Source organism: Quercus robur, chromosome 7 (assembly GCF_932294415.1).
Source record: "Quercus robur chromosome 7, dhQueRobu3.1, whole genome shotgun sequence".
NCBI lineage: Eukaryota > Viridiplantae > Streptophyta > Magnoliopsida > Fagales > Fagaceae > Quercus > Quercus robur.
This window is the reverse complement of record NC_065540.1, coordinates 19950599-19977532: the sequence shown is the minus strand read 5'-3', so window position 1 is coordinate 19977532 and position 26934 is coordinate 19950599. Positions and strand designations below refer to the sequence as shown.

Genomic DNA, 26934 nt, shown 5'->3' with positions numbered 1-26934 from the left:
TAAGGTAGAAAAGGACAAGAAGAAATGACAAAAGCTGACACTGAATAGAGAATAAAAAATGTATTATCGGTCTCATTGAAAAGGAATGTAATATTCTTGCAAGAGTAAGGACACCAAATCCTTGCTCCTCACCATGGTTTTTCACCCCTTTGTCATGGGTTTTTCACGTTGTTAAAGATATATTTTGTGTAATTGGCTAATTCTTTGACAAAATGCACTTTACTTGTATTTAGGTAGATCTAGGATGTGTTTCGTACTTCAAGAAACATGTTGTTCAAGACTAGTATTAAAGCCATAAAGATTGGACCAAGAAACAAGTGAAGAAGGGCTATTCATTAAAGTTGGACAGATAGCTCGACACCTACAGATAGATAGCTCAACAGTTGCTCAACAGATAGCTATCTATCGAGATTTAATGAATGAAGCTTGACAAATTCTCAATCGATCTAGGTATCAATCGAGGTTACAGGAATTCACATTTTTAGATCTGATTTTCGACCCATGTTTTTGTGTTTGTGTAGGATTTCTTTTCTCACAACCCTAGACATATATATAAGGCTTATTTTAGAAGCCGTCACATAAGAGAATACAAGATGAACATATGCAAAAAGTGACCGATGTCTTATTCTCTCTGAAAGAAGCTATTGTGTCTTTGCGCCTTTCGGTTTTGTAACCAAGTTCTTCTTGATCTTCATTGTTGATGAAGTGAAGAACTTTGCAGCCAACAATCTTCTTCAAGTTGGTGAGTGAGTCACATACTGGGAGCCATGCATCATTAGTTAGTCACGTACTGGGATCCGTGCAAAAAGGGTGGCGTTCATATATTGAAGAGTTCAGAGGTTCTGAAGCGGTAGAAGATTTCTACTGTAAGTTTATCTACAGGGATTGTAAAGTCTAGGGACAAAGTTTTTGTACTAGATCTGAAACTTTTCTTTACTATAGTGGATTGCTTTTTGGGAAGGTTTTCCCCCAGGTTTTTTATTGTGAAACTAGTTTGTTTCATTGGTTTTCTTGGGTCATTATATCTTATCTTATTTATTTTTCCAATGCATGATTTTAACACGATATTGATGTTTGTTTGCTTTAAAAATTTTTATAAATAATAAATCTAATTAATAATTTGGATTTAAAACTTGTTAATTCTATCAACCGGAGTCTAAATTTTCCAACACACGCAATTTCTTGTCTTTTTCTCTTTATTTAGTTTTACTCTTGTTCTTCCTTGTCTTTGTTGGTAGAGAAACACTATTACAAATCTTTGTCAAAATGGTGTTTAAGTGTGCTCTAGTTATGGTTTAGAGGTTTTCTCAAAGTAATCTCTAAAAATCTAATTTACACATACACTTGTTATCTATGGGTCTCTTGTATACCATCCTTCGGTATCATGCATCAACTACGCATGCTCATCCATGAGAACCTTGTGCCAAACCATTAATCTAGCATCATTAACAATACTTCTTTGTTGCCACACACCACCATGAGATCTAATACCACTTTATTGAGGAGAGAACACATTGGGAAGTTTCAAATCATCTCAAGTTGTCATATAGAAGTAGAGACCTCATAGGGGAAAGTATGAGGTTTTCCCATGTGACACTTTATATGAATAGTTTTTTATTTAGCCTTTCACCTCACCTCATCTTCTTATCCATGTCTAGTTTAAGCCATAAATGCAAAATATTAAGAGATTTGGTTTGACTCTTTTGTCCAACTTCTTGAACTCTTCCACGTTTAATTTCATAAATGAAAATTTTTCTCTATTCAGTGTTCGCCTTTCATATTATAACACTTGTTATTTTATATATTCCAGTTTCACAAAATATCAAATGGCCAAAAAGAAGGGGAGAGAGAGAGAGAGAGAGAGAGAGAGAGAGAGAGAGAGAGAGAGAGAGAGAGAGAGAGAGAGAGAGAGAGAGAGAGAGAGAGAGTCAATGTCAATAAAAGTATGAAATTGGCTTTGATTTTAGGTGCATATGAAACAGTACAATTTTACATCTCTCTATTCAATTGTTGTTATATTTTTTATCTCTTGTCATGTATATATAGTTTTGCAAATTAAAAATTATAAACCTTAAATCTTAGATGTTTAGCCTTCAAGAGTTAACATGTTTTCTTTTTAAAAATAAAATAAATACTCCTTAAAAAAAGAAAAAGAAAAAAAAATTAATAAGAATTTTTATATTGAAAACGTCAAATGTAAGAATCAAGTGGCATTTTTTGGGTATATTGATTATGGTTACTTATGGATATATTGTATTACAATTTCTTTTTCTTCATTATTGCACATCGCGCCAAACATCTGCTAGTTATATAGTTATTATAACATACTAGTCGTTAACCCATGCTATACACAGAAACTTACCTATTTGTGAGGTAGACTAAAATAATTTTATAAAATCCTAAATTGATTAAGAAACTACACTATTACATGATTTGCTTTTGTATGATTTCAATTTGTGTTACAATTTGATGAAGAAGTCATTACTTGAATGTGCAATGGCTTACAAAAAATTTGTAAAATAACCTAGAGATTTTAATATATTGAACGGATTTACACTAACTACTCAGGAATACCATATAAAAATGCATATTGAAACATTAGGAGAAAAAAAAAATCCTAAATTTTACTCACATAAAGTAAATCCATATTCAGGAATATTATTCTAATTTGTAAATTTATAATATTATATAACATTAACTTTTATTTTAATGTTTGTATGGATTTTGTTATTTTCAAGGATGAAATTTCATATATTAAAAATTCTAAAAGACCAAAAAAATTAAAGAATTAGATAATTCACTACTTTGAAATTATTGAAACAAAACAAAATATATATGACTAAACAATAGAGAAATATAGAAGAAAGATGGGTTACATTCAAAATAATAATTCATGACTATAACTATTGAAAATAATCAAAAGATTTAGAGCCTACAAATTATAGATAATGTGTGTGTGTGTGTGTGTGTGTGTGTGTGTGTGTGTGTGTGTGTGTGTGTGTGTGTGTGTGTGTGTGTGTGTGTGTGTGTGTGTGTGTGTGTGTGTGACTACACAACAGAGATATATAAGAGAAAGATGTATTACAATCAAAATAATAATTCGGATGTTAAAACTTTTGAAAAGCCAAAACATATTAAAGAATCATGAGATTTACTTCCTATAAATTTTTGAAATAAAACAAAATGTATATGATTACACAATAGAAAGATATAAAAGAAAAATTGATTACCTTCAAAAGAATAGTACATGGTATAGTCATTGAAATCCGTTAAACATGTTCAAATATTGCAAAAACTAACACAAATTTAGATGTTAAAACTTTCAAAATGCCAAAAAAGATATATAATTAAAGAATAAGTTATTGAAACAATTCAAAAAATATATGACTATTCAAAAGAGAAATATAAGAAAAAGAAAAATGTATACAAACCCATAAAGCAGTAAGTTTTAAATTTTAACCGGTCTAAACTTTAAACGATGAAAAATTTTTAATGGGTCTAAACTTTAAACAATGAAAAAAAAACTCATATGCAGTCACAAACGTAAAGTTTGAAGGTTCATGTATGAAAATCAATTTTTAAAAAATATATGAAAAACCATAATATATGTATATTTATATTTATATATTTTAACAAAGTAAAGGAGAAGAAAATATTGGAGTGACAAAGAAGGGGATAACAAATTATTTATTAATAATAAAAATAATAATAAATTAAAGATTTTCTAGAAAGTAGACAAATCTCAATATATGAAAATTTTAATCAAATAATCAATTACTTTAAAAAAAATGATCAATCTTTTTGCTCAGCCCAAAAAATCATTTTATATTTTTTTTTTCTAGTTTAATAATAGTTATATATATATATATATATATATATATATATTACAATGTTATGTAGTATAATATATATTATTTTAATAAGAAATAAAGAAGAAAGAGGAGTCATACCTGGCCACCACTTCAATTGATGAAAACATCAGATTTTAACCACACACGTGATGCACATTCTTTTGGAATGCAAAGATAGGAAGATGTTAGTTTTTAGACCCCTTAAACAATTGATTTAACCTAGGTAATTAGCCAAGTTGTTACTTAGTCCAATTAAACAAGTCTAGGTTATCACAATAACAAGATCAAATCATGCAAAGCAGCGGAAAATAAATAACACAAGATATGATCACCCAGGAAAATGAAACCGGTAAAAAACCTGGGGAGGATTTAACCTAGCTATCCTCAAGGTAAAAAGAAAATCCACTAGAAAGAATCAAAGTTCATACAATAAGACTTACAAGCCCCCACGCTCGACTTCTTATTGCTACCAACCAGTAGAACTTACTGACACGACCACGTGCAAGCTCCGAATCCACGGACTCCTTCTTTCTTTAGCCTTTGCAAAACACAAACACCCCTGTTTGTGACTTTGAGATCCCACTCAACACTCAAAGGTTTAGCAACACAAACTCTCCTGTTTGTGACTCCAAGACCACCCTTGAAGGTTTAGATCATCAACACCATTGATGACAAGAGAAGGCAGCAACTTCTACAATACCGGATCTTGAGATTCTTCAAGGAATAGCACCGGTAGAAAACATAAGAGAGCTTTTTAGGAACAAAACCCTAAATACAAAAGAGGCACACTCTTTTCTCTCTAAAAAGTCTCATAAAAACGTGCTTAGGGTTTCCTTTATATACTGGGAGAAGTAGATTAGAAACCCTAATCCTAAATGGGCTTGAACTGCTATTTGGACTTAATTAAAATTCTGCAGATACAACTTTCGATCGATCGAGCCTGTCTTTCGATCGATCGAACCAGGCAGAATATGAAATCTTCTTCCTGCAGCTTGTATGTTCTTGAATCTTGACTTGAATCACCTTGAGCATTGTCTAATAAAACCTATAGACTCTAAGATCTATATCTAGACAAGTTTGTGTTCACGATTTGCCAATTGTTCTAAACATTTAGAACCTAACAGAAGAAGTTGAGAATAGAGTCATAGATGGGTAGAGCTGATTGCAAATGCGTGATATTATAATTTTTTGAGGATAAAAAGAAAAGTTATGTTGCTTTGAAGATTGCTACACGTAGTCCCTTTCTTCAATTCAGTCCAAAGTAAGTCATAGAAGTTTTGTAAGAATGAAGGAGGAAAAACTAGAGAAGAGAGAGGATGGAGAGAAATAGTTGTTGTTGTTGTTGTTGTTTTTTTTTTTTTTTTAATGTGTGTTATTTTGCGTTGATTTTAGAATTGGATTTATATATATATATATATATATATATATATATATTGGGGTTTGTACTGCTTTTCTAGTGTTCATGATTAACCTCGCAAATTTGAAGATAAATTGTCAACGTTTGAGTTTAAGTTTAAGTTGGACTTGTTAGAGAGACAGAGTTTCACTCCTTGTTAAGTTTAGACTTTAGTTGTTGATGTCAAAGATTAGTCCTCCTTGGGTTGAAGTTGATATTGTTAATTAAAAAAAAAAGTTGAATCATTTTGTTTAAAAATTCTTAAGTAGTCTCAGAGTACGAAAAAATGATGCTCCCTCCTTTTATATTCATGGTGAACACTACCATTAATTTAATGAGCAGACCCCACCATGAATGTAAGAGGAGGGAGTACCATTCTCTATACTGCGAGAATATCTAAAAATTACTCATACAAGAGTAGTGAACACCGTATAGAAATTCTGCAACAGGGTAACAAGTACAGGGTGCAAACTAACTTATAGACTATTACAGACAAATTACATGAAACTGCAAAGTACATAAGAACCCCATTGATGGCAAAAAAGTCAATTATTATGCAGTAATGTGAACCAACTATGATTGGCAAGTGTAAATTTCACCTACTTGGAAGCATTAGCGCCCCCCAAGCGACATCGTAAAGTGGCAAGTAGTTTGTCTCTAGGAGGTAGATTTTCCTTGATGGCACTTACACTCACAAACTCATCTGCCCAATTGCAAAGTTTGGGAAAGTTCTCTCTTGTCAATAACTTTACCCCAGAAGCTTCTTCAAAAACTATACGGGCTTGGCGATACGGGCTTTATGGGGTTGTTGCAACTAGCCGGCGTTTGAAATCTATTGTCTCATCTCACTGCCTGTTGAACTACCGGGACCTCCATAACCTCTATCATTTGGTCCAACGGTGGTGTACCACCACCCACACCTTCTTTTTCTCGTTCGGCGAACTCACTATGACTCTTGAAAATGTGGCTAATCAGTTGCTCCTACCCATTCTTGGTGATGCCGATCCTACCACCCTAGAGTTTTCTCCGGAGGAAGAGGCCATTGAGGCTGAATTGAGGAAAAGGATGGCCAGAAACGTCAAGTTTTCATACTGGGTTAGTTCTTCCTCTAAGTTTTCTGTTGCTGCTCGTCGTGCGGCTTTTATTGCATTTTGGCTTTGCAAATTTGTTTTTGGGTTCCACCCCCACTATGCCATAAAGCCTTTGTACTTTTGTTTGGCTATTAAAATATCTGTTGGCGTGAGCCTGCCGCTAGCCCCCATGTTCCTGGGACATCTGTATGTTCAATTAGACATTCTTCGTAGTGATGAGAATCAGGCTGGGTCCTGCCAAATTGTTACCTCTTCCGTTCACTGTTCCATACTTTAGCAGTTGTTGTTTGAGCATTGTGCTCAATACTTGACAAAGTGTAGACCTGCTCGATTTGCTAGAAAGAAGTACCAGACATGTCCGAGAGTGATTACTGACTTTTGCGGTAGGTTTGAGTCCGATTTTCCGCTCGCTTTACGTTGGTTTGTTTTGAAGCCAATTGGCTATTCTGTGGTTGAATCTTTTGATGAGGGCGTCGGTTTTTCTTGGAGAGCCTATAGAAACTTAGGTGTAAATTACACCTGTATAGATTATGCCATGGGTTCGTTTGTTGACACCATTGGGACCACTTCCCCCTTTGTTAATTTTGATGAAACAGGGATCACCTATCTTGCTGCTACTAATGCCGGATGGCTGCCTTGCCTAGCCAATGAAGGCATTAGGTTTGTTCACTATCTTGCCAATCAAGTAAGAAGGCAGTTTGGGTTGGATCAAGATATCCCCAATGACATTTCTTTCCTCATGGAATCTCCTACTTCAGTCCATCCTTTCCTGTGGCACACTACCTTTGAGTTTTGGAGGCAGTGTTTCAACACCGTTACAGTTCCCAGTTCACTAAGGGAGGGTCTCTATACTCCTCCTATGCATGTTTATTGGCACGCGGTGATGACTACATTTGTGGACGAGCTAGCGCGTAGCCGTGGCTTTTCCCTTATTCCTCCTGATGGGCTAGGTATGGTTGTTTCAGTTAACCCTCACTTGCTTCTTCCTTCTAAGTCAGTTTTGGCATATCCTAGAAAACAAAACCAGTCAGCCATCTTTGAGTGGGATGCAGAGAAGAAAGGATGGTACTGGCACGCTAGTGATTATCCTCCCGGTTGGGAGAAAAAAGTCAAAGTAACAAACATCTCTGTATCGAGCAAGAAAGCTCTTACCAAACTTAAGTCTACCGGCAAAACCAAGCCTGCCACCCCACTACCTTCTACAAGTGCTCCTTTGGCTAGCAAAACTCGTGGTAGCAAAAGGAAGACTACCCCTCACCCCGTATCTGCTACTGAACAAAAGGTAAGTTATCTCTCCCCCTTTTTTTTTTACAAAACTTCTTAACTTTCTTGCGCCTAACCTTGCTAATTTCCTCTATCTCTTTTCTTTTAGTCCAAGCATAAGGAAAACTCGTCAGTTACCTGCCATATTTTGCTCGATGAACTTGAATCTGAGGTAAGTCCCTTTTCTTCACTTCTCTTTTTTTTTTTTTCTTTTTCACACGTGCTCCCTCTGCCACGTGTCTTTTGTTTTTTGCTTAAATTTTTTTTCTTTAGGAGGAGTCTGAACCTCTATCCATATATCACCCTACTGCCGAGGAGATTTCCGCCTCCATGGGTGTACCCATAGAAGGCTTTTTTGATGGGGCCGATGTAGTATTCGCAACGCCCGCTCCCTCTACTGCTACACATAAGGCTCCTGCCAAAACTCCCACCCCTTCCGCCGAGCCGATACCTAGAGAGGGTACTCATGTCGAAGGGGCTGGTGAGACTAACCTTTGTCTGTCGAGAGACCCACTCATCTAAAGGGAGCCATTCCTCCTAACGCTGTTCAAACCAAGATCACTCCTTCCGTTCTGCCGCTTGTTATTTCGACTAGTGACCCTTTTGCAACTATCTCCCAGGCTGCAAAGGGTGATGCCTCCCTTGTTATTAGTCCTTCCTCCATTCTTGGCTCCGCTACCTATAGTCCTGATACGGACTTATCCTCAGAGGGATCCGATGACATTCTTGAGGATCCCAATGATGCGCCCGTCATGAAGAAGAGGATTTCCGATTCCGATAAAGAGGAGAGTGCTTTGCCCAAGCCTGATTTCATGGGTATGTATCTTTCCTCCCCTTCTTTTTTTTTTTGGTTGTATTTGCGTTTCATTTGCACACCTATCTCCCCACTTGCAGAGACTTCTGAGGGGCCAGGAATTGTAGCAGGCGTGGGAATGATTGCTCTTGCCACACCCGTAGCACCTATTCCTACCACACCTTTAGCACCCTTTTTAGCCGTACCTACTACTGTTGCTTCTGCTGTGCCTACAGTACTTGTTTTTTCTGCACCTGCAACCCCCCATTCCTAGTAGCTTTGACAAGTTTCCTTTTCCTTTTATTTCATCCTCTTTTTCTGTAAGTCTTCTCTTCCCGTGTCATGGCTTCTCACTTTGCCTTGCATTTTATATATATATATATATATATATATATATATATATATATATAAGTCCACTTCCTACTATCCCTTCTCAATTTGAGACAGGTAGTAGTTCTGCTACCGTCCCAAATGATGCTGTGACCTTCTTTGCCCGCTTTGACTAGCCGGAAGTTAACGACCTTGGTCCGGTAGACTTTTGGGCTTCCAATCCTCCTTACGTAGACTTTTATGGCTTTCGAGTCCCTGAGGATTGTGTTTCTCACTTGGTGATAATCTACAGCAGTCGTGGCAACTTTATGCAGGAATTTCGTCTTGGCCGTTCTGCTAAGGAGCATTTCTTGAAGATGTTAGGGTGCATGCTGAACGATATTGAGCATAATTTCATTGACTCTATTTCTACCGAGAGAATCCTGCAGTGGAGGGCTGTGATTCAAGAACTTATCAGTGTGGGTTTTGCTGTGGAGTTTGTTCTTGATCATCTTCGTGAAGTTGCCCGAGCCCTTTTTATGAGGAGAGTTCAGCCAGCTGTTGATGCCATAGATGCCCGCATCGAGCTTTTGAAGAAAGAAGTGGTGGATTTGGAAGGTCGTCGTGAGCACCTTATTTCCGGCGTTAGTGGGCCTAGTCGTTTTGGAGATCAGAGTCTCATTTCTAGACTCCATTGATGATGGCGCGGTTCCCTTTCCTTTTCTCTACTTTCCTATTTTTGTTATGTCGCACAGAACACTCATATGTTTCCTACAGTAGTTATTTGGCATGTGTTTGCCACAGTTTGGGTTTGTAATGATGCTACACTTTGCTACTTCTTTTACTATTGCTATGACATGATGCTAATACTTCGTACTTTTTCATTACACACTCATGAAAGCACGTTACAACTTTTTCTTCTGTGACATAGTCACTTGGAGGAATAAAAGAAAAAGTGTATGAAACATAAAAGTTTTAAAACAAAAGAAGGGGATAACCACATAAATTTTTGTTTTCTCTAAGCAAAATAACGTTTCAGCCATTTTCCATTGATAGGATCCATCAAGTCCCTGCCATCCATTTGAGTTAGGTGATAATATCCACTTTGATGCACTTCCCTTATCACAAGGGGTCCCTCCCACTTTAGTGCAAACTTGGATAGTCCTGTCAGGCCTCGTCTGACATAGTTTGTCACCTTTAACACTAGTTGTCCTTCCGCAAACACTTTTTCCTTGGTCATCCTGCCATAGGCTTCAATCATCTTTGCCTGTATCTTCGGCTACGTTCCTAGGCTTCTTCTCTCTTTTCATCAAGCTCTTCTAGGTCCTCGAATCATTCTGCCGCGAAGACTTTTCACTCTTTTTCTTTTTCTCGCATCTGCATGACCCTCAGGGACAGTGTCATTATTTCTGCCGGGCTCACTACTTCAGTTTCGTAGACTAAGGAAAAGGGTGAAAAGCCTGTGGCTGACTTTGGTGATTTTCTGTAAGCCCAGAGAGCATCCACTCTCATGTATACTCTTGGCTCATTTTGCTGATGATCTTTATGAGAGTCTTGTTCGTTGCCTCTGCCTGCCCATTCTCTTGAGGGTAATAAGGTGATGACCTGTGGTGCTTGACTTGGTACAACTCTAGCATTCTCCTTACGTCACTGTTGACAAATGGTGTGCCGTTGTCACTGATGATCCTGTGGGGCACCCCAAACCTCATAATTATATTTTCTTTGATGAAGTTTGCCACTGCTTCCCCTGTGGCCTTACGGAGTGGTACTGCTTCTGCCCACTTAGTAAAATACTTTGTAGCCACTAATATCCATATGTATCCACGTGATGGTGGATTGACTGGCTCTACCAAATCTAGCCCTCAAGTGTGGAAGGGCCATGGGGTGACCATGTTGTGCAAGCCCTGTGGATGGGTGTGAATCAAGTTGGCTTGTACTTGACAACTGTGATACTTTTTTACAAATTCTACCGCATCTCTCTTCATGGTTGGCCAATAGTAACCCATCTACAGCAGGCATCTGTAAAGCCTTTTCTTCCTCTGGTGCTCACCACATTCCCCTGAATGTAATTCTTTTATCATTTCTTTAGCCTCTTCAGGGCCCAAACACCTTAAAGGGTCTCCATCATATCCTTTTTTGAAAAGGACCATGTTATGCAAGAAGTAACGTGTTGCTAACCTCTTAACCTTGTATCTTTCACTGTGCCTTTGTGGCAGAACGCCTTCTGTTAGGTACTGCATGAAAAGGCTCTCCAATCCTAACTGATGAATACAGCGTAAATTTCCTCCCTGTCTGCCGCAAGCTGGCAAGTCTCACACTGGGTTTGGACTTGATTTGCATCTTTACCCATGCTTAACCAATAGAAGCCTGCTTTCTGAAGTCTGCGTTAAAGACTAACTTCTCTACAAGACCCGCAAGTCTTGTTGTGTATTTCTTTCAATTTCCTCTGGGCTTCCTCCTGCCCCACGCATCTGGATAAGACCCCATCTAGCATCCTGCGATACAACTCTTCTTTTACCAAGGCATAGTCTTTTAACATCTTTAATTCTGTTGCATTGTCTCCCTTCACCAAGGTTTCCTTTATGGGGATTCGCCAATCCCCTTCACCCTGTTCTTCTCGGAACTTTTCCTTTAACACCTCAATGATGGATTCTTCCCTCTTGCTGACTTCTATATTAGTGTTATTCCCTTTGAAGATTATTTGGGAACCCAATGTAGCTAACGCATCCGCAAACCTATTTTCATATCTAGGAGCATGCTCTATTTCAAAGGTTGAGAATTTTTCTTCCATTCTCTGGGCCATCGCTCTGTACGGGGTTAAGCTAGGCTCCTTTAAGGAAAAACTTCCCTTAGCCTGGTAGACAACCAAGTTTGAATCTCCCAATACTCTCAAATGTTTAACTCCCATTTCGAGGGCCGTGGCAAGCTTAGTTAAGTAGGTCTCATATTCCGCCATGTTGTTCAAATAGGGGAATTCCAGCTTAAATGACAGCGACACCGTCTTGTCTTCTTCATGATACAAAACTACTCCTACTCCTCCAGAATGGATAGTAGAAGACTCATCGAATTTCATTACCCACTGTTCTCTGACTTCTTCAGCCATGGCTACTTCCCCTGGAACTTCATCATCCAGTGGGAATTCTTCCTCGCTTGGAAACTGCGCCAATAAATCTGCTATAGCCTAACTTTTTACTGCCTTAGGTGTCCCTATTCTTAAGTCGTATTGCGATAACTGTAGCAACCACTGGGATATCCTGCCAGAGAGGATCGGCTATCGTAACAGAGCTCTAATGGCATGGGACTTAGTCATCAGCCATACTTCGCAGGCCAAGAAATAGTGACGCAACCTCTGCGAAGCGTATACAATGGCCAAGCACGCTTTCTCTACCTTTGGGTAACGAGTTTCTGCATCTTTTAAGGTGCGGCTGATGTAGTATATTGGCTGCTCGACACCTCCTCCATCTTCCTGAGCGATTAGTGCACCGATAGCGTACGAGTTGGTGGCCAAATGGAGTAGCAGTGGTCTTTTATGAATAGGGGCCTGCACCGTGGAAAGGTTTATCATTATCTGTTGTAGCCTTTTGAAGGCCGTCTACTGCGCTTCCCCCCACCCAAAACTTTGCCCCTTCTTAAGCAACTTGGTGAAGGCAAAGGTGATTGATACCAACCCACGGATGAATCTCTAGATCTATGAGACTTTTCCTAAGAAGCTCTTCAATTCTTTTACTGTGGCCAGAGGTCTCATAGTTGCTATGGCTGTGGCTTTGGCCAGATCCACGTCTATGCCCCTGCTGTGAACCAGGAAACCCAAAAATTTCCCAGAGGACACTCCGAATGCGCACTTGAGGGGATTCATTCTTAACTTAAAAGCTCTGCATCATTTGAATACTCTTTTTAACACACAAAAGTGCTCCTCTCTCCTCTTTGATTTAACCACTATGTCATCTACATAGTCTTCTAGCTCTTGGTGCATCATATCGTGAAATATGGCCTTCATTGCTTGTTAATAAGTTGCACCTACATTTTTTTATCCCGAAGGGCATCATAGTGTAATAGAAATTGCCCATAGGTGTTCTGAAAGCAGTTTTCTCTACATCCTTTGGTGCCATTCTGATCTGATTGTACCCGCTGAAACCATCCATGAATGAAAACATGGTGTTTCCTGCTGCAGAATCTATTAGTAAATCCATGTTCGACAAAAGGAATTCATCATTTGGATAGGCTTTGTTGAGATTTCTGAAATCCACATAGCATCTTACCTGGTCGTTCTTCTTCTTCACTGGTACTATGTTGGATAGCCAGCGAGGATGCTGAATAGGCTTGATGAATCTTGCGGCCAGCAACTTTTGCACTTCTTTGACTATTTGCCCTTCTATTTCCATGTGGAATATCCTGGTAGGCTGGGCCACCGGCTTGGCCTCTGGGTCTACATTTAATGTATACGCAACTAGCCTGGGATCCAATCCCGGCATTTCACTATAGTCCCAAGCAAAAACTTCTTTGAATTCTTTCAACAGCAATATGAGTTCTGACTTCTCATTTTCTGTCAGGCTTGCACTAATTGAGATAGGCCTTGGTTCCCGTGAATCAAACCCCAAGTCAACTTCTTTCAACTTTACTTCTGCCATAACCTACGTGTCCTTTTCTGCCGCAACTGCCTCATCTTTCTCTTCTTTTTTTCCTAAACTTTCTTCAACGATGCAATATGCCAAACTCTTGTGTTGCCCTTTTTGTGTGGGACCCACTTGCATCTCACTCGTGGGCCCCACGCACCTTCATAATTTATACACAATCCTACCATTAAGGCCTCGAACCCTGATGCACTATGGTGTTTCGTCTGGCTCTGCGGCAGGCGCTTCTTTTCTTTTCTTCTTTCGCGCCAGTAGTTCTCTTAAATCGGGTTCTGAGTCGTCTTGAACATCTTCCCACCTAGGCACGAAAGTGCCTCGTGGCCTTAAAACCAAGTTTTCCCCAGATGGAGCCCATTGGTCATAAAACATAGTTTCCACCAAGTGGGCTTCTACTTGCTCGAATGGCGAGGGGTTTACAACTATGCATATCATTCTGTCATTCAGTCTTCCTTTCACACATTGGTGGTAAGTAGATGGGACCAGTTGGTGTTTGTGTAATCAGGGCCTTCCCAAAAGCACATGATAGGATACTTCCGTTCTGATCACATAGAAACGAGCTAAAGAGGCTATAGGGCCTACCTTTAACCACAACTAAATGTGGCCTGCGGTGTACTCACTTCTTCCACTAAACCCCGTTACTTCCATCGGGTATCCTTGGATCTCTCTTTTTGAAATTCCTGCAGCTTGTAAGGTGCTCAACGGAATGAGGTTTATGAAAGCACTCGTATCCACCAGGGCCCTCTTGATGGGGATTTGATTTATAGATGCTGCTAAATAGATAGGACTCCTATGATCTGGGTGTCCCACCTCCATATCCTCACTGCTGAACGTGATTTCTGTTGATTCTTGCAAGAAGGCCCTATTTTTTGGCATTTCTACTGATAGGAACTCCACCCCTATCTCGGAGGTGATGCTTACCAAAGCCTCCGTGGCTATCTTTCTTTCTTTTGCTGTAAGTCCCAATTGGTCAAATAGATTTTTGAACTTGGCACTCTGCTGAAGAGTGGTAATCGCTACAGCAAGTAGAGTCAAGTTTTCTTCGTCGTCTTCTCCCAGATCTGCACATATTACTACTACTGCTACACTCTTTCCCTTGTTGTTTGGGAGTGGGTTTCTTTGGACTTCCTGCTGGGTTAGCTCTAATGTGCCTTCTTTAATCCTGTGGTGCACCAACTTGTGAAGCGCCCAGCATTCTGCGGTAGGATGTTGTATATAGTTGTGCAAGCGGCAGAAGCAAGGATCCCTCCTTTCTTCCTCCGTGGGCTCTCTAGAAATAGTTGGGTTTAAAGATCTCGTCCGCTATCTATTTGTCAAGTAGCACATCCAGCTCATTAGGAGTACATGGTAAGGGTTGGGGCGTATCATACTCCCTCCCCTCTATTTTCCTTCTCCAATCTCTAGTGGACACCGCCATAGCCTGCGGGGCATTTCTCTTGTCTGAACTGGGTTTTACAGACTAAGCCGTCTTTCTAGCTTTCTACAATAGCTGTACGAACTAGGAAATTTCTAGAATTTCCAAGACAGCTCTGAATTCCCGAATCATATTGGTCATGCATTTCCACTAAGGTGCTTTCTTCACAGTGGTCGTAGCAGTCAAGTGCTATATCCCTGAACCGTTTGATGTATTCCATTAAATCCTCGCCATTCCTTTGCTTGGTTGCTTGCAAAGTTGCGAGAGTTGCCGTTTCTTCTCCGTGGAAGTACTTAGTTTAAAATACATCCACCATGTCATCCCAAGTTAGGATCGATCCTGGTTTTAAGCCAATGTTCCAGGTGTATGCCCGGTCGCACAGTGACTTTGAAAACTCCCGCAGATATAAGTCTTCATCTGCTGCGTAAGGGCCAAGGGTATCAATAAATTTGCTCACGTGCTCTACTGCACTTCCTTTCCTGCCATCATACTGTGCAAAGGCCCTTGGTTCATACCTCTCGGGGTATGGTTTGCTGAGTAATTTTAGAGGATAAGGAGGTCTTCGTGCGTAAAACCTCTCTTTAGGTGTTCTAGCTATCTCTTGCTCCAAGAGAGCCACTACTTCAGCCATGGTAATGAAAAGCTGTTCTACGTTCCGTGGGACACATCCTGCCAGTGTCTCCTCTCTGTCTGCGCCATGATCTGGGTCATGCTGGCTGCCTTTCTCTTTTGTTTTGTCTGCCTTTAGTTGATGAATCTCTTCCATCATTTGTTGTTGTGAGTACTGTAATGATTGCAATACTTCGATGAAAGTTTTGACACTGTTCGTGGGGACTCTTCTCTGAGGCTGAGGATTAACCCTCGTTCTGTTGGCACCTTCTGTTTGGTTAAGTTGTTGTTGGTGAGGTGTCATCGGCCTAGATTCTGCTTGTGAGGATACGACACTCATATTCCTTGTCGTCCGAGACATTGGTGGTATTGTTTGCGAGGGGCTCTGTTTTCTTTTCTTTTTACCCCTATCTACTTCCTAACTCCCCAGTGGAGTCGCCAATTTAATGTGGGCTGTTTTTTGCATATTGTGCATTGGGCTGGGCTGCCTCCTATGGTAATGGACCCGAATGTTTCTAAGTAAGGGGGTTGGGACCGGTCCAACTGTAACTCAACTTGGGCTAGTTTATGCACAAACTATGCCTCGTTTGCCAGGAGTAGGCTTACGGCAAGCAGAACTGTTTCAAATGAGTTACGACAGGCAAATATAATAATAATAACAAAACAAAGTATTCTGACTATTTAATAAAAATGGCCAAGAAATCTATACTTATATAACATGATTACAGTTGTGATAATGTCATTTACAGAGAAAGTAAAGGAGAAAGAAAATAATATGAATTAATCAAGAACGGGCACAAAGTCAAGTTTTAAGTTTGGTCCGCAAAAGCAAAACCAAAGAGGGGAGAACGCATCCTCTCAATGCAAATAATCTCCCAGAAAAAGATCATGCCGTGGGGATTAATGGCTTTGAGGGAGTCGGACCTGAATGGTTAATGCCCAAAAGGAATCCTTGTTATGTTTTGGAAGAGAGCAAGATTTGAAGGGGGGAGAGGGAACTCGACCTACTGGTGCATGCCCATTATATTTTCGCTTTTTTTTTTTCTCAATTTCCTCTCTTCTTTCCTCTATTTTCTCTCTTATCTTTTTCTTTTCTTTCACTTGTTTTCTTTTTAATCTGTTTTTTCTTTTACTCCGTGAATACCCTCTGTTTTTTCGATCCTTTTTCAAGGCACGGCGAGGGTCCTTTTATAGTCTGCTGTGACCAATTTTTTACCACTTTGCCCCTTAATCGCCTTTCTCTAGTCTGGGCGTACTTGCCAACCACCAAAGGGCTCGTCTGTGTGCCACTCACCCTTACCCGACAAAGGCAAGTTTGTTTCATTCGTCAGTCCACCGTAGCACTCTTACCTGCCACAGCATAAATGCTCTCTCTCTCTACTCTCAAGGCATGTACCTAGCGGTTCCCCCCTCAACCTTGCCTCTTTTAGGTGGTCTATCATCCCAACAGGACGTACCTTCCAAGAGGGCTTGGGCAAGAACTACAAAATAGATCTTTTCCCCTCTCCCCACCACCAAACCATGCCCCATTTACCTTTTACCTTTGGCCCATAACCCCACCACGTCCCATATTGGCTGTGTACAGGCTGGTGGTGTCTGGGCCTTGCGCGTGCTTTCCTTTCAGATATGTCCAAAAATCTGCTTGCTGCTCATGCGTTTGTCGTGATCTGGAGGCTCGCCGTCTGTGTTTTTTGACCTCTTGTGTGGCCGTTTCTTTGTTTTCTCGCTCCATTCAAGAGCTGGACTTCGTTTGATGATGGGCCTTACATTCTTTTGGCCCATTCCCTGGTTTTCTTTATTTCTTGTAATGTTGTACTATTATTTCTGCCGTAATAACTTAATCCGTTGGGCCTCTTTTTAAGACCAGCCGTTTATTCCTTCTCTCAGTGGCTTGACATGGCTACTGTTTTGCTTTTGCTTATGGGCTCTTATGTCCCTTTGGGCATCCTTGGCCTGTTTTGCTTTCTTTGGGCTTCCTCGATCCTTTTGCTAATTTCACACTCCCATGGGCTTTTTACTAACTTCATTGGGCTTCCCTAGCCCAATAACCTTATTCTCATCCTTGGGGATCATGGGCCTGCCACTGGGCCTGCGGCGGCCTTTTCTCGCTTTTCTACCTCATACACTACATATGGGATGCTATTTCTTTCTTTCCGGGCTTCTTTGAGCCCACTTGCCTCTTCAAGACCCATTTGTTTATTTCTTGGGCCTGTGATGCATTATTCCTGCCGCTTGGGTCTTATCTATTTTGTCAATTCCTTGTTGCCCTTATCATTGGGCTTTTCTTTCTTTCTACCTGGGCTCTCACAAATGGCCCTCAACAACCTTCTACCGCTTCAGAACCTTTGAACTCTTCAATATATGAACGCTACTCTTTTACACAGATACTAGTACGTGACTAACTCTAACAACTTGAAGAAGGTTGTTGGTTGCAAAGTTTTTCACTTCATGCACAATGAAGATCAAGAAGTACTTGGTTACAAAACCCTAAGGCGCAAAAGATGTAGTAACTTCTTGCAGAGAGAATAAGGCACTGGGTCACTTTCTGCATGTGTTCTCCATGTATAACAACCTTTAAAATAAGTCTTTTATATATATATATATATATATATATATAGGTTTGTGAAAAAAGAAACCCTACAATATATATATATATATATATATATAGGTTTGTGAAAAAAGAAACCCTACACATACATGTTAGCTAGGGCCAAAAATCAGATTTGAAAATCCTGATTTCGTAGACCTCGACAGATTTAGCTTCTGTCGAGCTTCTATCAAGCTTTGTTCTTAAATCTCGATAGATACTGTTTTTGTTGAGGTATCTATCGAACTTTAATGAACAATTTTTCTTCACTTCTTTCTTGGTCCAATCTTCATGGATTTAATACTTGACTTGAACTCTTATTTCTTGAAGTACTAAACTCATCCTACATCTACCCAATTACAAGTAAAGTGCATTTTGTCAAAAAATTAACCAATTACATAAAATATGTCCTTAACAATTTTAATTAAGAGCATTTAAAGCAAACATTTATTTATAAAAATAAATAAGTAAATTTATCTCTTTAACATGAAAAATTCCAAAAATTCCAAAAATAAAGTCATGCATTTATATTGAGAGAATTAAGGATACTGGAATATAATGACTCATTTAGTTTGCCCCCCCTTGAGAAAATTCTAGCTCTGCCATTGAATTTAACTACTTCAGACCTTAACTACTTCAGACCTTCACTACTTCAGTCAGGTAAGAGGGTAAAATCTCCATCATCACACATTCATTATTTAAATTGCTATCATGCATTAGCAACTTTACACAAATCTCACTCATTATGTGAGGCCTCATTATTTAGCCCTTTGGGGTAACAAGCATCAACATTGGTGGTGCCAAAAATTTAGCAATTTGGCACCACAAAAAGCCATTTTATCTATTTTAACTTACCATTTCACAACTCACTCACGTCAATGCTCTTATTTTCATGTCAAAGTTAAACACTAATCATTTATTTATTATTTTTTCTCTCTCTTAATCTCTATCTCTTTGTCTTCTCTTCAAACTAAACCCATTCACAACATCACCACCAGCCACAATCCACCATCTCAAACTCAACCACCATCAACCATTGATCCACCACCATAAACCTAGTCACGATCCACCACAAAACCTGTTAACTAAGAAAAAATCAAAACAAAATCCATTAACCTCAAAATCAAAACCTATTCATCAATAGAAAACCCATTTGCCTCACGCTTAGACTTAGAGCTGCAACCAAAAACGACGCTGTCGTAGTTGGTGGCAATAGTGAAAATTTCAATTTCAACTTCGATTCATTCCTCTTCGTCGAGTTCGCCTCATGCCATTGACGCCTCACCAATTTCAACTCGCCTCATGCCATTGAGTTCAAAGAAGGCGATGCTAGTGGAGTTGCATGGGAATAGGGTTTGGGCATCGTGGGGGATTGCGTTATGGGCAAGATGGCTTGGCGAGAGGGTGACTGGGAGAGGGATGGGTCGGCAATGGGGCTTGGGGCGACAAGAAGGATCAAATATGGTTGACTAAATAGAAAGCTTAGGTGAGCTACGAGTTGAGGAAAAAGGATAAATTAGAGAAGGGTAGGGGAGATGGAGGACTGGGCTTTGGTCTGTAAGAGTGGAGGAAGAGAAAGCTTGGATGAGATTGTGAAGAGAGTGAGTTGAACTATGGAGTGGAGGGGAAAAAAAAGAAAAAAAAAGGAAATAAATATTATTTTAATGGGAGAAAGAATAAAATATATTATTTTCTTTTAACATTTGAGCTACAGTGCACAACTATAGATGGTTATGCACTGTAGTTGAGTAGTTAAAATTTTTACGTATACCACCTCCAATGTAGCACACTTTTGTATATTGTGGTGCTAAAAATAGCAAATTATTTTTTTTAGCACCACCAATACTAATGCTCTAATGAATGAACAATTGGATACACGTGCCAAAACTCAGACATTGGACCAGGTGATTTGCCTCAAGGGAGTCATATTATTAAAGTGAGTTTAGAACACCTAAACTTACAGAGATATATCTTTTTAGTGTTACAAGGCTCGTCTTGAAGCCAAATGTTTAACTTAGGAATTACCGAATTAGATATTGACAATAAGAAGATGTCTGTCTCTGTTGCTCACTATCCTTTGTTGACACTCTTATTACTGTTGTCATCTCTTTTCATTTTGATTTTTATTTTTTTTAATACAAGATAGAAATTTTACTCTAACCTAACCTAAGTGTATATGTGTATGAAGCTCCCTCTTAGAGACTTGAACCTTGGCCCTTACCCCCCACACCACACAAGCACTTATGCTTGTAGAGTAACCATCACACCAAGGGTGCGCAGTAGTCATTTTGATATTTTTTAGATGTATGTGAAGAATGTCAATTTACAAAAAATTTATTTGACAGGATAACCAAGAGTGGAGAACACTTTATAGAAAAACTGGAATAGGGTAAGCAAGTACAAGGCTCAAACAAATTCATAAACGGTTACAGATGAATCACATGGAATTGCAAAAGTACACAAGAACCCGATTGATGAAAAAGCAATCAATTATTACACAATAATATGCACCAACTGTGAGTGGTGAGTGTACGTTCACCTATTTGGAAGCATTACCAAGCCCAAAGTGATTTCGCAAAAAGGCAATTAGTTTGTCTCTAGGAGCTAGATTTTCCTTGATGGCACTAACACCCACAAACTCATTAGCCTAATTGCACAATTTGGGAAATTTCTCCTTTGTCAACAACTCTACCCCCAAAACCTTCTTCAAAAATTACAACCCAGTAGCCTATGATGTTAGCAGCAATGTCTAGCAGTCCTATAGTCTCTCCACCAAAATACCTCTATTCCTTGAGCTCATTTTCTAGAAATTGTAGAAGCTCAGATGCTTCTTCCACAGCTTTCTCACGCTCTTTCTCTTCACACGAGCAAGATTTCCATCTTGTAGGCAAGCACTATTAAAATAAAACAGAGAAAACTCAAATTTTAGTGCGAGTTACAGTTTTTCTCCTTTTCTCTTAATTGATAATTTATATCTCTATTCTCTAACGACTGTTTATAAAATTAAAAAATAAAAACAAAAAAAAATAAAAAACAAGCTCGCGGACACATAGTTTATGGAATCTTTGGCTGCAATGCACGCAGGGGTATTTGCTTTTGAATGATTTATCTTTAACATACACAATTTTAACTAGAAATTTGCTACCACTGACAACCGAGGTTGTGAAACTCAATAAGATTACCAAAAATAAAAACAACAGAAACTAGAATCATAATTTACAAGCCACTTGAAAAACCACTATTTGATTGGAGAAGGGCTATTTTCATTTAAAAATTGATCAATATCATGGTTGTTGGATTAAGATAGCTTGATCCCGGTTAATTAATTCGATTACCCAAGTTGATTAATTAGGTTCAATTTCATGCAAATCGTGGAGACATCAACAAATCACAAAAAATAAATAAATAAATGCAACGGAAAATAAATTTGACACAGTGATTTGTTGATAAATGGGGAAAAATCGCAAGGCAAAAATTTCACTGAGTGATTTAAGGTCACAACTCCCAAGAATCCACTAATCAACAATCAAGATGTTACAAGTATAAGGAATCTTACCAACTACCCTTACCCTATCCCGAAATACCAACCTACAATTGAACCTTCACTCTAATACCCAATTGGACTTGATTTTATAGTAGCTTTCTTTCCCTTGATGCACAAACCTCCTACTTGTGACTAACCCTTTGCATGGATCCCAAGTACATGACTAACTCCAGCAACTTGAACAGATGTTGTTCGCTGCAAAGTTCTTTACTTCATCAACAATGAAGATCTGGAAGCACTTAGTTACAAAACCCTATGGCATATAAACACAATAGCTTCACATGAAGAATATAAGTCTCTTGGTCTCTGTATCTGTGTGTGACGGCCTTTAAAATAAGCTTTATATATGTCTAGGGTTGTGAAAAAAGAAACTCCAAACAAATATACAAGACTGGGCCGAATTTAAGATCTGAAAATTCTAAAATCGTAAATCTCGATAGATCGAGCTGTTGTCGAGCTATCTATCGAGTTTCACATTAAGTCTCGATAATAGGCATCTGTTAAGCTATCTATCGAGACTTAATGAATAGCTTTTCTTCACTTGTTTCTTGGACCAATCTTCATGTTTTTAATAATTGACTTGAACATGTTTCTTGAAGTACTAAACTCATTTTAGATCTACCCAATTACAAGTAAAGTGTATTTTGTCAAAGAATTATCCAATTACAACAAAGTATGACCCTAGCAATAGTAGTTTAAATTAAATATTAGTACAATATCTTATAAAAGAAAAATTATAAATTTAAAATACATCCAATACTATGATCATTTAAAATTTAAAAGATATTTCTTTACATTACTAAATCCAATAAATAAAATTTTAACTATAATTTGTTTAGGACATGACAAAGTTATAATTTAGAATAGCTTAATAGTAAATGATATTTACCTTCTCGTTTATGAACTTGGCCTAGAATCGAGCATTGGCTCTCTCATAAGGATCTTTGGGCAAGATGGGATAGTCTTTCCAAGTCTCATCAATGTATTCTAGAATAACAAGTGACTCAGCTAAAGGCTTTCTGTTGTGTACAAGCACGAGAATCTTCTTGTGAATTGGGTTGTATTTGAGGAGGGAAGTTACACCTTGAGCACCTCAATGGCGTGAGCTCCACACAGCTGCTAGAATCTAAAGGAAAGGGGGACACTCTCTGATGTACTGTACTGATCACCAAGCGCTACCCTGAGAGAGATTCTAGTCACTTCCTATTTTGGATAGTACCTTGCTTGGGCAACACAGTAGACACGTGTAGCTCCCCCTTTGGCTTGAGGAAGAAACAAAACCCACGATCATATCTTCCTACAACCATGACATGTGTTGTCCTTCCCCACATACCTCCTCCAAGCAGCTGAGCTTTTTTCTCTCTTCCAGCAGACAAATGTGTACTATTGATTAGTTGTCATCTAGGATTTGCAAACACTAATAGAGTGTTGCCACCTGCCTTTGTACACCAGGTGTTCTTCCATGTACTATAAAAGGATATGTACACTAGTCATTCTAGGTATCAGCAAATATATGATGAGTAAGGTAGAAAAGGACAAGAAGAAATGACAAAAGCTGACACTGAATAGAGAATAAAAAATGTATTATCGGTCTCATTGAAAAGGAATGTAATATTCTTGCAAGAGTAAGGACACCAAATCCTTGCTCCTCACCATGGTTTTTCACCCCTTTGTCATGGGTTTTTCATGTTGTTAAGGACATATTTTGTGTAATTGGCCAATCCTTTGACAAAATACACTTTACTTGTATTTGGGTAGATCTAGGATGTGTTTCATACTTCAAGAAACATGTTGTTCAAGTCTAGTATTAAAGTCATGAAGATTGGACCAAGAAACAAGTGAAGAAAGGCTTTCACACCTACAGACAGATAGCTCAACAGCTGCTCGACAGATAGCTATCTATCGAGATTTAATGAATGAAGCTCGACAAATTCTCAATCAATCAAGGTATCTATCGAGGTTACAAGAATTCAGATTTTCAGATCTGATTTTTGGCCCATGTTTTTATGTTTGTGTAGGCTTTCTTTTCTCACAACCCTAGACATATGTAAGGCTTATTTTAGAAGTTGTCACATAAGAGAATACAAGATGAACATATGCAAAAGGTGACCGATGCCTTATTCTCTCTAAAAGAAGCTACTGCATCTTTGCGCCTTAGGGATTTATAACCAAATGCTTCTTGATCTTCATTGTTGATGAAGTGAAGAACTTTGCAGCCAACAATCTTCTTCAAGTTGGTGAGTGAGTCACATACTAGGAGTCGTGCATCATTGGTTAGTCACATACTGGGATCTGTGCAAAAAGGGTAGCGTTCATATATTGAAGAGTTCAGATATTCTGAAGCGGTAGAAGGTTTCTGCTTTAAGTTTATTTACGGGGATTGTAGAGTCTAGGGATAAAGGTTTGCACTAGATCTGAAACTTTTCTTTTGCTATAGTGGATTGCTTTTTGGGAAGGTTTCCCCCCAGGTTTTTTACTGTGAAACTAATTTGTTTTATTGGTTTTCCTAGGTCATCATATCTAGTCTTATTTATTTTTCCGATGCATGATTTTGACATGATATTGATGTTTGTTTGCTTTAACAAGTTTTATCAATAATAAATCTAATTAAGAATTTGGATTTAAAACTTGTTAATTCTATCAACCGGGGTCTAAATTTTCTAACACACGTAATTTCTTGTCTTTTTCTCTTTATTTAGTTTTACTCTTGTTCTTCCTTGTCTTTGTTGGTAGAGAAACACTGTTATAAATCTTTGTCAAAATGGTGTTTAAGTGTGCTCTAGTTATGGTTTAGAGGTTTTCTCAAAGTAATCTCTAAAAATCTAATTTACACATATACGTGTTATCTATGGGTCTCTCGTATACCATCCTTTAGTATCATGCGTCAACTACGCATGCTCATCCATGAGAACCTTGTGTCAAACCATTAATCTAGCATCACTAACAATACTTCTTTGTTGCCACACACCACCATGAGATCTAATACCACTTTATTGAGGAGAGAACACATTGGGAAGTTTTAAATCATCTCAAGTTGTCATATATAAGTAGAGACCTTATGGGGGAAAGTATGAGGTTTTCCCATGTGACACTTTATATGAATAGTTTTTTATATAGCCTTTCACCTCACCTCATCTTCTTATCCATGTCTAGTTTAAGCCATAAATGCAAAAGATTAAGAGATTTGGTTTTACTCTCTTGTCCAACTTCTTGAACTCTTCCATGTTTAATTTCATAAATGAAAAATTTTCTCTATTCAATGTTCGCGTTTCATATTATAACACTTGTTATTTTATATATTCCAGTTTCACAAAATATCAAATGGCCAAAAAGAAGGGGGAGAGAGAGAGAGAGAGAGTCAATGTCAATAAAAGTATGAAATTGGCTTTGATTTTAGGTGCATATGATCTAAATTTCTCAACAACACTGTCAAAGCTTGATATAACGGTTCAGCCAATTGGGGTTTCTAAAATGCATGTTTATTTATATTTGTAATCTTTGTAATTAATTGAGGTACTCAGTTATATGTAAAATTAAACTTGCGATATGAAACAATACAATTTTACATCTCTCTATTCAATTGTTGTTATATTTTTTATCTCTTGACATGTATATATAGTTTTGCAAATTAAAAATTATAAACCTTAAATCTTAGATGTTTATCCTTCAAGAGTTCACATGTTTTCTTTTTAAAAATAAAATAAATACTCCTTAAAAAAAGAAAAAGAAAAAGAATTAATAAGAATTTTTATATTGAAAACGTCAAATGTAAGAATCAAGTGGCATTTTTAGGGTATATTGATTATGGTTACTTATGGATATATTGTATTACAATTTCTTTTTCTTCATTATTGCACATCGCACCAAACATCTGCTAGTTATATAGTTATTATAACATACTAGTCGTTAACCCGTGCTATACACGGAAACCTACCTATTTGTGAGGTAGACTAAAATAATTTTATAAAATCCTAAATTGATTAAGAAAGTACACTATTACATGATTTATTCTTGTATGATTTCAATTTGTGTTACAATTTGATGAAAAAGTCATTGCTTGAACGTGTAATGGCTTAAAAAAAATTTGTAAAATAACCTAGAGATTTTAATATATTGCACAGATTTACACTAACTACTCAGGAATACTATATAAAAATGCATATTTAAACATTAAGAGAAAAAAAATCCTAAATTGTACTCACATAAAGTAAATCCATATTCAGGAATATTATTCTAATTTGTAAATTTATAATATTATATAACATTAACTTTTATTTTAATGTTTGCATGGATTTTGTTATTTTCAAGGATGAAATTTCAGATATTAACAATTCTAAAAGACCAAAAAATATTAAAGAATCAGATAATTCACTGCTTTGAAATTATTGAAACAAAACAAAATATATATGACTAAACAATAAAGAAATATAGAAGAAAGATGGGTTACATTCAAAATAATAATTCATGACTATAACTATTGAAAAGAATCAAAAGATTTAGAGCCTAGAAATTATAGATAATGTGTGTGTGTGTGTGTGTGTGTGTGTGTGACTACACAACAGAGATATATAAGAAAAAGATGTATTACAATCAAAATAATAATTCAGATGTTAAAACTTTTGAAAAGCCAAAACATATTAAAGAATCATACGATTTACTTCCTATCAATTTTTGAAATAAAAAAAAATGTATATGATTACACAATAGAGAGATATAAAAGAAAAATTAATTACCTTCAAAAGAATAGTACATGGTATAGTCATTGAAATTTGCTAAACATGTTCAAATATTGCAAAAACTAACACAAATTTAGATGTTAAAACTTTCAAAATGCCAAAAAAGATATATAATTAAAGAATAAGTTATTGAAACAATTCAAAAAATATATGACTATTCAAAAGAGAAATATAAAAAAAAATGTATACGAACCCATAAAACAGTAAGTTTTAAATTTTAACCGGTCTAAACTTTAAACGATGAAAAATTTTTATTGGGTCTAAACTTTAAACAATGAAAAAAAAAAATCATATGCAGTCACAGATGTAAAGTTTGGTGGTTCATGTACGAAAATCAATTTTCAAAAAATATATGAAAAACCATAAAATATATATATATATATATATATTTTTTTTTTTTTTTTTTTAACAAAGTAGAGGAGAAGAAAATATTGGAGTGACAGAGAAGGGGATAACAAATTATTTATTAATAATAAAAATAATAATAAATTAAAGATTTTCTAGAAAGTAGACAAATCTCAATATATGAAAATTTTAATCAAATAATCAACTACTTTTTTAAGGGCTTTGCTTCTCCTTCTTCTTCTTCACACTCTTAACAGTTACAGAAAGAGGGTTCAGATTGTGAATGGTTGGGTGGTTGCCCCTCTCTGAACCCAATGATTTCATCAACTTGCCCTTCAAATCAACCACCCATGACCCTTCTCTTCTAA

The 26934-nt window shown here is 37.5% G+C and overlaps 1 pseudogene; it reads right to left on the bottom strand.

The window, feature by feature from the left end:
- Positions 1–5744: 5744 nt before the first annotated feature.
- LOC126691133 (probable glutathione S-transferase) lies at positions 5745–22792 on the bottom strand (annotated as a pseudogene).
- Positions 22793–26934: the final 4142 nt, after the last annotated feature.